At 38.3% G+C, this 11,371-nt stretch overlaps 1 pseudogene; it reads left to right on the plus strand.

The window, feature by feature from the left end:
• The first annotated feature begins 1,111 nt into the window (after positions 1-1,111).
• Positions 1,112-1,826, plus strand: LOC102830404 (annotated as a pseudogene).
• The last annotated feature ends 9,545 nt before the right edge of the window (positions 1,827-11,371 follow it).

Below are 11,371 nucleotides of genomic sequence, written 5' to 3' on the forward strand. Positions count from 1 at the left end.
TGGTCTAAAAATTAACATGTGCTATGTAGAGAAACAATCAGGACACTTTTTTGAAGTCTGATGAGAGGTTGATTTATTAATTTGTAAATTGCTGTCTTTATAAAATGTAGCTAGCTCAGAAATGTCCACAATGGGAAATATTACCAAATTCATGGATGATAGCTTGGCTGAACACTAAAAGTGAGGAATCTGTTAATATAAGGGAAATGGCAAAGTATCCAAGTCTTGGCTGAGCTTATCACCTCCTCCATACAAAACATAAAAGTTTAGTTTACTAATGTCAAAACTAAGGGAAAGCCTCATGGAAATTTAAAAGGATTAAATACAATCTTGTTAAATCTAAAAACAGGATACAGGAATTAAATTAGTAGTTTATTTACCTAAGATAAATTAACTCCCCCAATATTTACAATCCAAGCACATCAATGCATATTCTAGCCTATCACCTTTATTCTCAACTGTACACGACATTATGTTGGTCAGGATCTACCACATAATAGATGTTCAATAAATATTTGTTAAATAAATTAGTTAACTTTTGGTTTAATTTCTCTTCTATAAAACTTTGACAAAAAAGATAACTATTAATATTTTTAAAACCCTGTATTTGAACACACAGTGGTGGTGTTGGTTGTGTGCCACCGAGTCAGGTCCGACTCACGGCGACCCTGAATAGAGTGTCCAAGGCTATATATCTTTACATGAACAGAAAGCCTCATCTTTCTCCCTTGGGGGTACTTGTAGATTTGAACTGCTGAGCTTGCAATTAGCAGCCCAGCTCGGACTCCACTATATAACCAGGGTTCCTTGAGCACACAGTAGTTCTTCTAAAACATACTTGTAACAACTTCAAAGGAAAATTTATTAAATACCACTTTGATGTATTGTTATAGTGACCTGTAATTGTGACATAATTTTTAAAACAGTTAATGGTAAGTAATAGTTTAAAAGCCATATTAAAACACAAGTATTAAGAAACTGGTGGGTTTTGTCTACAAGATAATAAAGTTAATTGTTGTGAAGTAGAAAATTAAATCAACTTTCTTTGTGACCCAGGATGCCAAACAAGTACATATTTTTGATTGATTTAAAAAAAATTAAATGACTTAAAATGCCCATTTATTTGTACATCAAGAAGAAATCCCCCATTCTTTCTACTGCCATCTTGGTTCTGCGGTCCCTGTACAAACTGCCTAGTGAAGCCACAGAAACCGTCCCTGCTACAGAGCAGAAGTTGCCACAGCCTCAGGCTGAGACAGGGTCTGGAACAGAATCTGACAGAGATGAATCAGTACCAGAGCACGAGGAACAGGATCCCACATAACAAGCTCAGCTGGCAGCAGCAGCTGAAATTGATGAAGAACTAGTCAGTAGAGCAAAACAGAGTGGAAATGAAAAAGAAGGCATGTTACACTATGTCCAAACTGGGAATCTGACAAGTCACGGGGGTTACTAGAGTCCCTATCTGGAATTCCAACAACATCCTCTTTGTCATCATAAAGCCAGATGTCTACAAGAGCCCAGCTTCAGATACCTATATAGTTTTTGGAGACGCCAATATCAAGGATTCCTCTTAGCAAGCACAGCTAGCAGCTGCTGAAAATTTCAGAGTTCAAGAGGAAGCTGTCTCAAACATTCAAGAAAACACACAAAATCCAACAGTACAAGAAGAGAGTGAAGAGGAAGAGGTTGGTGAAATAGGTGTGGAAGTTTAGGACATCAAATTGGTCATGTCACAAGTAAATGTATCAAGAGCAAAGGCAGTCTGAGCCTTGAAGAACAACAGTAATGATATTGTAAATACCATTATGGAATTAGCGATGTGACCATCTGAAAACGAGGACTTTTTTTTGTCGTTGTTGTTGTTTCAAAAGATTAATTGTAGTTTGGTGTGAAATTTGTACTGTTTGTATCATTAATAAAGTTATGGCTTCTTGTTGGATGGAAAAAAAGAAGAAGAAATCCCCCATCTTTCAGACAATTGGGGTAATTCTCTTGAATTACCACCCCACCCCAATTTACACTTGGAGAAGTAAACACACAGAGGTTGCTTGGTTAAAGACCTAACACGACAAAGCATGAGTAGCCAACTTAATGCAAATCTCGGGTGAAGGCTGTGTTTAATTAGCTCACATGTATGATATTTATAAGAAAGTATGTGCAACCCAATATGAAAGGTCATTTATTCCAAGAAACACTGTTTACCTTTCCAAATGATTACTGTCCCATCCATAGCCACACAAGCACTCTGTATTTTGAAAATCATCCAGCACAAAGTCTGTGTTTCCTTTGCTATTTTCTAATTTCAAGGTTTGTATCTATACAAACTATTCTCCATTTCTCCTACTGCTTGAATAACCAGAAAGGTTATCAGCCAGTGCTCTTGACATCACAAAACACATCTGCCTGGAAGCAACTGCAGAATCACTATTTACTGAAATGCCTTCTCTGCTGATGACTCAGATAGGACAATGGCTGATTACACGGGAAAATACCATCTGCAAAGATTATTTCTCTATAAACAAAGACACTACAGGAAAATTAAACAAACAGAAAAAATATGTTTAGCCAAATTACAATGAAATATCATTTTTAAAGTTTATTTTACTCCCCTTTAAGAATTATTTTATCATGGGAAAATTTGGTTATTTTCTGTTTTCCATAAATCACATAAACCTTAGATATTTTTACAATATATAAACAAAGTTCACCATGACAAATGAGCTGCTTTTGTTTTTAAACAGCAGGTGAGTTTAATTTATAGGATGAAAATATTCAAAGTTTTCATTTCAAGTGAAAGCAGAACAAAAACAACCACATTTTACAACAGTTCATTTGATCATTTGATTCTCAGTTTGTGGCGCTGTGGGTTAATGCGCTAGACTGCAAAGTTGTTTTGAACCACAAGGTCAGCAGTTCAAGCTCACCAGCCACTCCTCAGAAACACTATACAGGTTCGCTATGGGTTGAAACAGACTCAACAGCACTTAACAACAACAACAACAACATGACACAAGGATTTCTGGTGTGGCCCTGTAGGATCAGCACTGGACTGACCACAAGGTGGGCAGTTCAAACCCACCAGCTGCTCCTCAGAAAACCTATATAGGGTCATGACGACTCAGAACCAACTTGACAGAACTTAACAACAACAATGGCACAGTAATATAGATAGTGTACCAGAGGTGAATGACTGCTGCAAGGCAGAGGGACTAATGACTTGCCCAAGGTCTCACAGGTAGAAGGCTGCTGCAGCATGAGTAAAACATGGTCTCAGAACACTTCTGGGGACTCAGAGGCTGAGATGGAAGGAATCAAGTGTCTGAATTAGGGAACAAGGTGTGAAGAGAAGACATAGGACCTTACGCTAGTTCAATTCCATGGGCCCCAGAAACTTGACTTCACTCCTTTATCCTTCCATAGTTCTCTTGGATCTTGTTTTCCTCCCTTTCAACTCATGACACCAAGTACTTTTGACCAAAGTAGGCTTCTCTCCTCCACCCAGGTCCTTAAGCAAATATAAAGGGCTTCGCAAAGCTTGTGGAAAAGCAGACCTGAAAGATAATAAAAAGTTTCCACAAATTTTGTGAAACCCCCTCACATAGAGTCCACTTCATATTCTTCCAAGAATTTGTGAGGCTGTAAAGCTAGAACACATTTACAAGAGGCAAAATCCTCCTTGTGCCTCAGTAATGTAATTTTTGTTGTTGTTTAAAATGTGGTTTCTATTTATAGTCAGTAAATTGTCATGTTCTGGGATTCCCGTCATTTGCAATTTATCCATAGTTTGTTATGATTTGCACAGTCAAATGCTTTTGCATAGTCAATAAAACACAGGTAAACATCTTCTGGTAATCCCTGATTTCAGCCAAGATCCATATGACATTAGCAATGATACCTTTTTTTCCATTTCCTCTACTGAATCCAAGCTTGAATTTCAGGCAGTTTCCTGTCAGTGTACTGCTGAACTTGTTTTTGAATTACTTCACCAACATTTTACTTGCATATAATAGTGTTCATTAAATTCCACATTCTGTGGAATCATTTTTCTTTGAAATGAGCACATATACGGATCACTTTTAATTAGTTGGCCAGGTAGCTGTCTTCCAAATTCTTTGGCATACCTGAGAGAGCATTACCAGTATTGCATCCGTTTGTTGAAACATCTCAATTGGTGTTCTGTCAATTTCTAAAGCCTTGGTTTTTGCCAATACAATTGAAAATGTAGTTGGGGCTTCTTCCTTCAATAAATTCAGTTATTGATTATATGGTACCTCCTAAGATAGTTGAAAATCAATTAATTCTTTCTGGTACAGTGGTTGTGTATTTCTTCTATCTTCTTTTGATATTTCCTATGCCATTGTGCTCATGTGGAACTAGGCTTTGCTTTGAACAGAACATCAGGGAAGGTGTGCATCAGGACTATAATTCTTTCACCATATTTATTCAATCTGTATGATCTGCAAATAATCCAAGAAGTTGGACCATATGAAGAACTCAGCACCAGGATTAGAAGAAGGCTTATGAACACACAGATGACACAACCTGCTGTCTGAAAGCAAAGAAGGCTTGACGCACTTACTTATGAAGATCAGACTGCACCCTTCACTATGGATTACACCTCAACATAAAAAGAAAAAATAAGAAAAAGAAAAAAATCCTCACAACTGTATGAATAAGCAGCATCATGATAAACTGAAAAAAGATTGGACTTATAAAGGAGTTCATTTTGCTTAGATCCACAATCAACATTCATGGGAGCAGCAATCAAGATAGAGAAAGATGTATTGCACTAGGCAGAACTGTTGCAAAGGACTTCTTTTTGAGGACTAAGGTACGCCTGGCCCAATGGTATTTTCAGTCACCTTATATGCATGTGAAAGGTGGATAATGAATAAGACCTGAGAAGAATGGATACCCTTGAATTATGGTGTTGGCCAAGAATACAGAATATACCATGGGCTGCCAGAACAAACAAATGTGATTTGGAAGAAGTATAGCCAGAAACTTCTTTAGAAGCAACAATGGCAAGACTCCAACTCAAGCACTTTGGACATGTTATCAGAAGGGACCAGTCCCTGGAAAAAGACATCATGCTACCTTGGTAGAGGGTCAGCCAAAAACAGAAGGAGACCCTCAAAGAGATGGACTGACACAGTAGCTACAATAATGAGTTCACACACAGCAACCGTAGTGAGGATGGCACAGGACCAGGCAGTGATTCATTCTGTTGTACACAAGTAGCTATAAGTCAGAACCAACTAGATGGTGCCTAACAACAAAACATGGTAGAGGTTGCACAGACATATCAATAATGGTCTTTTGGAGCATGATGGCTCCATATGATAAGCATTGGACTATGAACTGAAGGTCTGTGTTCAAGCCCTCCAGTTGCTCCATGGAAGAAAGAGGAGGCTGTCTGCTCCCTCGAAGATTTAAAACCTCGGAAACCCTATGTAGGGTCACTATGAGTCGGAACCGACTGGACGGCAATGAACAATAACAATAACAACGTTTCAGTCTCTTAAAACTTAGACTGAAGTAAATTTCAACTCTATTTTAGAGTAGGAGTCAGGTTTTTTTCTCTAAAGGAACAGCAGTAAATATTTTAGGTTTTATAGACCATATGCCAAAATGTTTTAACTCTGGCTTTGTAGCAAAAAGCAGTCATAGAAAATATGCAAACTAATGAGTATGACTATTTCATTAAAACTTTATTTAAAAACACAGGAGGCAGGCCTAACTTTCCAGATCTCCTTTTAGAGAAATACATGTACTCCAGCTTTTCTGGGATAAAGAGATGAATGATATCTGAGCTCTATAAAGAGAGGTGAAAGTGATACTATTTGGCATGTCATCATGGTCTCATTCTACTGTGTGAAGGTTGGTAGAGGAAGAAGAGAAATGGTAGTGAAGAGAAAACACCATGTCCAAGGAAAAGTGGAAAAGGGAAAAGCCCCTGGTAATAAGAAAGAAGCCTGCAGGCCTGCTTGGATTGATTACCCAGAGGATGTGTGAGGATTGTTGTTTGTTGATAAGTACCGTGGAGTCAGTTCCAACTCATAGTGACCCTGCACAGGGTTTCTGAGGCTGTAAATCTTTACAGGAGCAGAATGCCTCATCTGTCTCCCATGGAGCCACTGGTAGCTTCAAACTGCTGACCTTGAGGTTGGCAGCCTGACTCATAACCAGTACACTACCAGAGCTCCTTCTGTGAGGGAGAGGGAATACATTGTTTTACCCTCTACTTAAACTGCCTTCCATTTGGAAGAAGTTCCGTTAACATTTAGGCCTTTCTCCTCTCTCCTGGTTGGTGGGTTTGGGAGCAGGATTTAGGAACCCGTGGTTCTGCCCCTTCCTCTTCTGTTTCGCTTAAGAGCTGAAGGACCAAAGAGAGCACATATTCAACTGTGATCCTCCACAGGGACCTCTTCCCACTTGAGAAAAGCTAACTCAGACCAGCATATCCCCTGATTGGCTGGAGCTCAATCTGATACTGGGGTTCGGATTAAGAAGTCCACTTGTTCCCTGTACAAGCCACATTCCACAACACCAGCTTTACTGGCAATGAAGGTGACAATTTGATCTCCATCTGTTCTTTTGAATTTTTATTCTTTTCTCTATTGGGCCGCTCTCATCTGGAAAAGAAAGGTGTTATTACTGGCATGCTCTTGAGCCCAAGAGATTTGGGGAAGGGCTGATGTGGGCTGGGTTGGGGCCTGTCCGCATCCAGAAAAAGCTTAAATACAGAAAACAGATTTCTTTTTCTTTTCTTTAATTAGAGTAACTTTATCTAGAACCCCACTTCTGATATGATCTGCAAAACAAAAGTTCTAAGGAGTTTACAATGAAACAATATTTTTCACAATGAAAAAATATGGTCAAAAGTATGAGAAAAACCACAGAGCACACACATTCCCCTTGAGGTGATTTCTGATTCTCTTTATGAGAAATTCTGCAATAAAGAAGCTTGTTTAATTTTTTTAATAATGTATTTGATTATGTAATCTTTTTTTCTTCTGATATCAATTAGATATCTAGCAACAGACCATGAACACACTATGGAAAATGCTGATATAACCTTTCTGAACTTAAGACTGATTTTATTTAAAAAATTACTTTTATTTGACTATCCATTTGAACCTCACCATTGTCATACTTGTCATTTAGCATTTGGACATTCATTTTTCATAATGCTAATACATCCACTTTTCCTACAAATGATTCTTTTCATGATTCCCTGTGAATTCACTCAGTAGCATTTGGGGCTGACTAGCAGTATATGACTGCATTCTACTACATACCTCCGCTTCCAGAATAATTGATAATCTACAAAGGAAAAAAGGATAGCCAGGCACCTAGAAGACAGGAGAAAGCCTCAACGCTCAAAAATATCTCCCTCACAAATTCCACTAATTAGAGATTCATTAGAGTTAATGAGCAACTCTTTTAAAATGCAAATACCCTGTGGGAGTGTTTGCCTATTAGTCATTCACCAAGTGAAGTAGTGGAAAGAACAGCGGAATGGCCACACTATTAACTCTTTTTCGTTCTTCACTCACATACTAGACACAAGGCCGCCTGCACAGTGGACAGAAGATGGAACTGGAACCTGTCAGAACTTGACCCAAAATTTCTACCAAATCCATAACCTTGTGCAAAGTACTTAACTTCTCTAAGCCTCAATTCTTCATCTGAAAAATGAGGATAATGATACATTATAAGACTGTTATAACGATTAAATAAGAAAATTACATAGAAAATGAAGGGGAGGCAGGGTAAAATAAATGCTTTGTTTTAAGTTTTGGTGTCAATTGTGGTTCCGCCATGTTATATAGTTACTGTTATTTGGCATGGGAGAGGGTGATGGTGTCATGTTATCTTATTCAATGCAACAGTCTTGTGAGGGAGGCTTTATAATATTAATGTAACTGTGTGTTTCAATAGCAGTCACAAATCCAACTAAGGTCAAGCACCTTAACTGGTCCCTACAGGCCTACTCTTAACTCACATGTCCTGGGCTCTGTAGGTGTTTTTTGGTCTGGGCCTTGTTACTTTGTTGGTATGGTCAATAATTTTCCTGGAAAATCTTGAAGCAATCCACCAATACCCAACTACTTAACACGATTATAATAGTTAGACCCAGACAATCTTGCTTTTAGGGTTGTTGTTGTTGTTAAGTACAGATGAGTTGGTTCTGACTCATAGTGACCCTGTATAGGGTTTCCAAGTTGTAGCTGGCAGGTTTGAACTGCCAACCTTGCAGTTCATTTAACATTGAAACTTAAGTCTTCTGACAATGACAATCTGTTGTTCATGTTGTCTCCCGTTACTTATCAGAGCTAGAATTACTTTATCTAGTTTATCTTGTTGGTGTTGTTATGTGCTGTCAAGTTGGTTCCAACCAATAATGATCCTGTATAGGGTTTCTGAGGAGTGGCTGGTGAGCTTGAACCACCAACCTCATGATTAAAACTGGCTTTACAGTCCAGTGCATTAACCCACAGTGCCACACATTATGTCTATGTCTCTTCAAGTTCAGTTTAGTTTTCCTTCTAATTTTCCTAATTCTGCTTATTTAATATCTGTCTACAGTTCAAATCCACAAGCTGCTCCTTGGAAATCCTATGCAGGGTCACTATGAGGCAGAAGTGACTCGATGGCACTTAACAACAAAAACTATTGATTATTAAAATGAATAAAAAGGAGAAATAATGAGATATTAAAAGATCCAATAACTGATGAGACGACCTGCCTAGAAGTCTGCTGCTATAAGGTAAAGATTCTCCTGACAACCATTATATCCCCAAAAGAAAACGAGTCAAGGACAGGAACAGCTAAGTCATGCAAAGAGCAATAGAGTGAGCCAATAAATATGGAAAAAGACTTAAGCTAACTAGGAACTACACAAAAGCATATTGAAGTGGCACTGAGCACATATTAAATGAGCATGCCTAAATGATTTTATCCAAATGTTGCTGGGGATGAAATAAAATTGGCACCCTGGCATCATTTTGAGAACAGAGTGAATGCTCAAATAAACATCTAAGTTCATTTGCCTGTATATGGGAGAGGGCAGTAAAGAAAAAAAATACAACACACACATTCACTAAGGACTTAGAAAAATAGTTATGAATGGTTGCCAAAATATGCCAAAATAGTTATGAATGGTTGCCAAAATATGCCTAAATATGAAGAAATTTTAATTTAAGGCTTCAACAGAAAGGCAATATTAAAGTAAATCTTAATTTATATATGTATTTCTATATAATTTTAGACATGATGTTTGATTTTAACCTTGTGACTGCTGCTAAAACACACAGCTAAAACCTTGCTTACTACCTTAAAAGCTTAGGGTCACAATAAAATCTTGAGAGCACTTATTAAGGGAAGAAAGAGTACAAGCAAATCCACTGATGTCAAGTCCTTTAACTGGTCCTATAGGCCTGCTCTTAACTAACATGTCCTGGACTTTTTAGGTGTTTTTTAGTCTGGGCCTTGGTACTTTGTAAGCATGGGTAATAATTTTCCTGGAAAATCTTGAAGCAACCCACCAATACCAAACTATTTAGCACTATTAAACTGACAGTATGGTCTAGTACTTTTAACATTGGACTTCTTTTATGGTAAAAGACCAAAAACTCAAAAGGTTAAATTAATTTTTCTTTTATGCATATTGTATGATGTTGTATAACTCTACCTTTAAAAGTTCCTTTGTTAATATCTATCCTAAATGAGAGTAATTTACATACTATGAGAGTAGGTTAGGCTGACCATGCCTACCCCTGGATCCTAAACACTGTAAAAGAAAGCTCTACACAGGCCTGCTCTAGTCTCTCTTGAGAATAAACAGAATTGAGACAAAAAGGATTCCCACACTCTATTCAAGGGGGCTTCAAAAAAACTTGTGGAAAAAGTGGAGTTAAAAGATAGTAGAGAAAACAAACAAGATGGTGGAGAGGGTAGAAGTGCTGTGAGGAGCTCTGTCAGCAACAACACAGAATACCAGACCAAGCAGGCTCAGGGGACAGTCCCAGAACTCTGAACCACAAATAAAGCAACATTTAGAAAGTTGGAAGGCTTACAGCCCGTGGAATTTATAGCAGAAATAAGAAATCCTGTGCTTTCTAATCCAAAGCGCTCAGCTGCTCCCTGAACAGCCATCTTGGGTGACACTGAACCAGGGAAGGATCAGAGGAGCCATGGATGACTGACAGAATCATGGAGATAAAGGTGTGGATGTTCTTGTTTTCATATCTGTTTACTGGCCTCTCGCTGTCTGCGAACCTCCATTCCGGTGATTAGAGGGGGTGCCTAAGCAAGTGAACACCCCAATACCACCCTCAGAGGGTTATATTATGCATAAGCACAGATCTCCTCAAAATTTAAAGAGACAGTTTCCACTTAAAACCAAACATCAGTGAAAAAATGGCCACAGCCCGCCCTGAATTGTTTATCACTAGGAAAAAGGCCTGAATGGGGATTGTGGAGCAGGACAGGCAGACTGAAAAGGAAACAGGCCAAAAATAAAATCCTGAGTTACATAATAAAGACTAACAATGGCATCTTGAAATTTCTCAACAGTGGCATCTTGAAAGGAAGAGTGAAAACAGAAGCCCATCTCCAGATCACATCTACCTGGAGGCAACCAGAAAGCATAAAAAACAAAAGCACACACCCATCTAAGTATTAAGGCCATAGCTAAGCACTGAATATGCCCCCAAACAGAAACAGACGACCATATCAGCACATGTCCAGAAATGAGATAAAGTGACTGAGATAAATGAGTTGGAGGTAAACCTAAACTCCATACTGGAAGGAGGGCAGGCTTTGGAAATGCCTGAGAAGGAATTCAGAAAAATGATTATAAAATGTATCAAAACACTTTATAATGGAGTTAAGAAAAACAAGGAAGAAGTCAGGAAAGTGCTACAGGTACAATCAAATAAGGTAGACACAGCACTAGAAACAATTCAAAACCTACAGAGAGAGGTCCAAATGATTAATAATAGAATATCAGAAATGTACAATACACTGAAAGGGCAAAGGAGTAGAACTGAAGAGATGGAAGCCCGAACTAGTGAACTGGAAGATAAATCTCTCAATACCACTAAGATAGAAGAACAAGCAGAAAAAAGGATTAAAAAATCTGATGAAGGTCTAAGATTCATGTTAGACAACATGAAGAGGGATAACTTAAGAATTATCGGCATTCCGGAACAGGAAGAATCACACAAGTCCACAGAAGAGATAGCTGAAGAACTTCTGGAAGAAAATTTCACTAACATCCTGAAAAGTGTAAAGGTAAGCATCCAAGAAGCTCAACAAACCCCAGGAAGGACAGACCCTAAAAGAAAATCACCAGGACATA

The sequence above is a fragment of the Chrysochloris asiatica genome, unplaced genomic scaffold (assembly GCF_000296735.1).
Source record: "Chrysochloris asiatica unplaced genomic scaffold, ChrAsi1.0 scaffold00010, whole genome shotgun sequence".
Lineage (NCBI taxonomy): Eukaryota > Metazoa > Chordata > Mammalia > Afrosoricida > Chrysochloridae > Chrysochloris > Chrysochloris asiatica.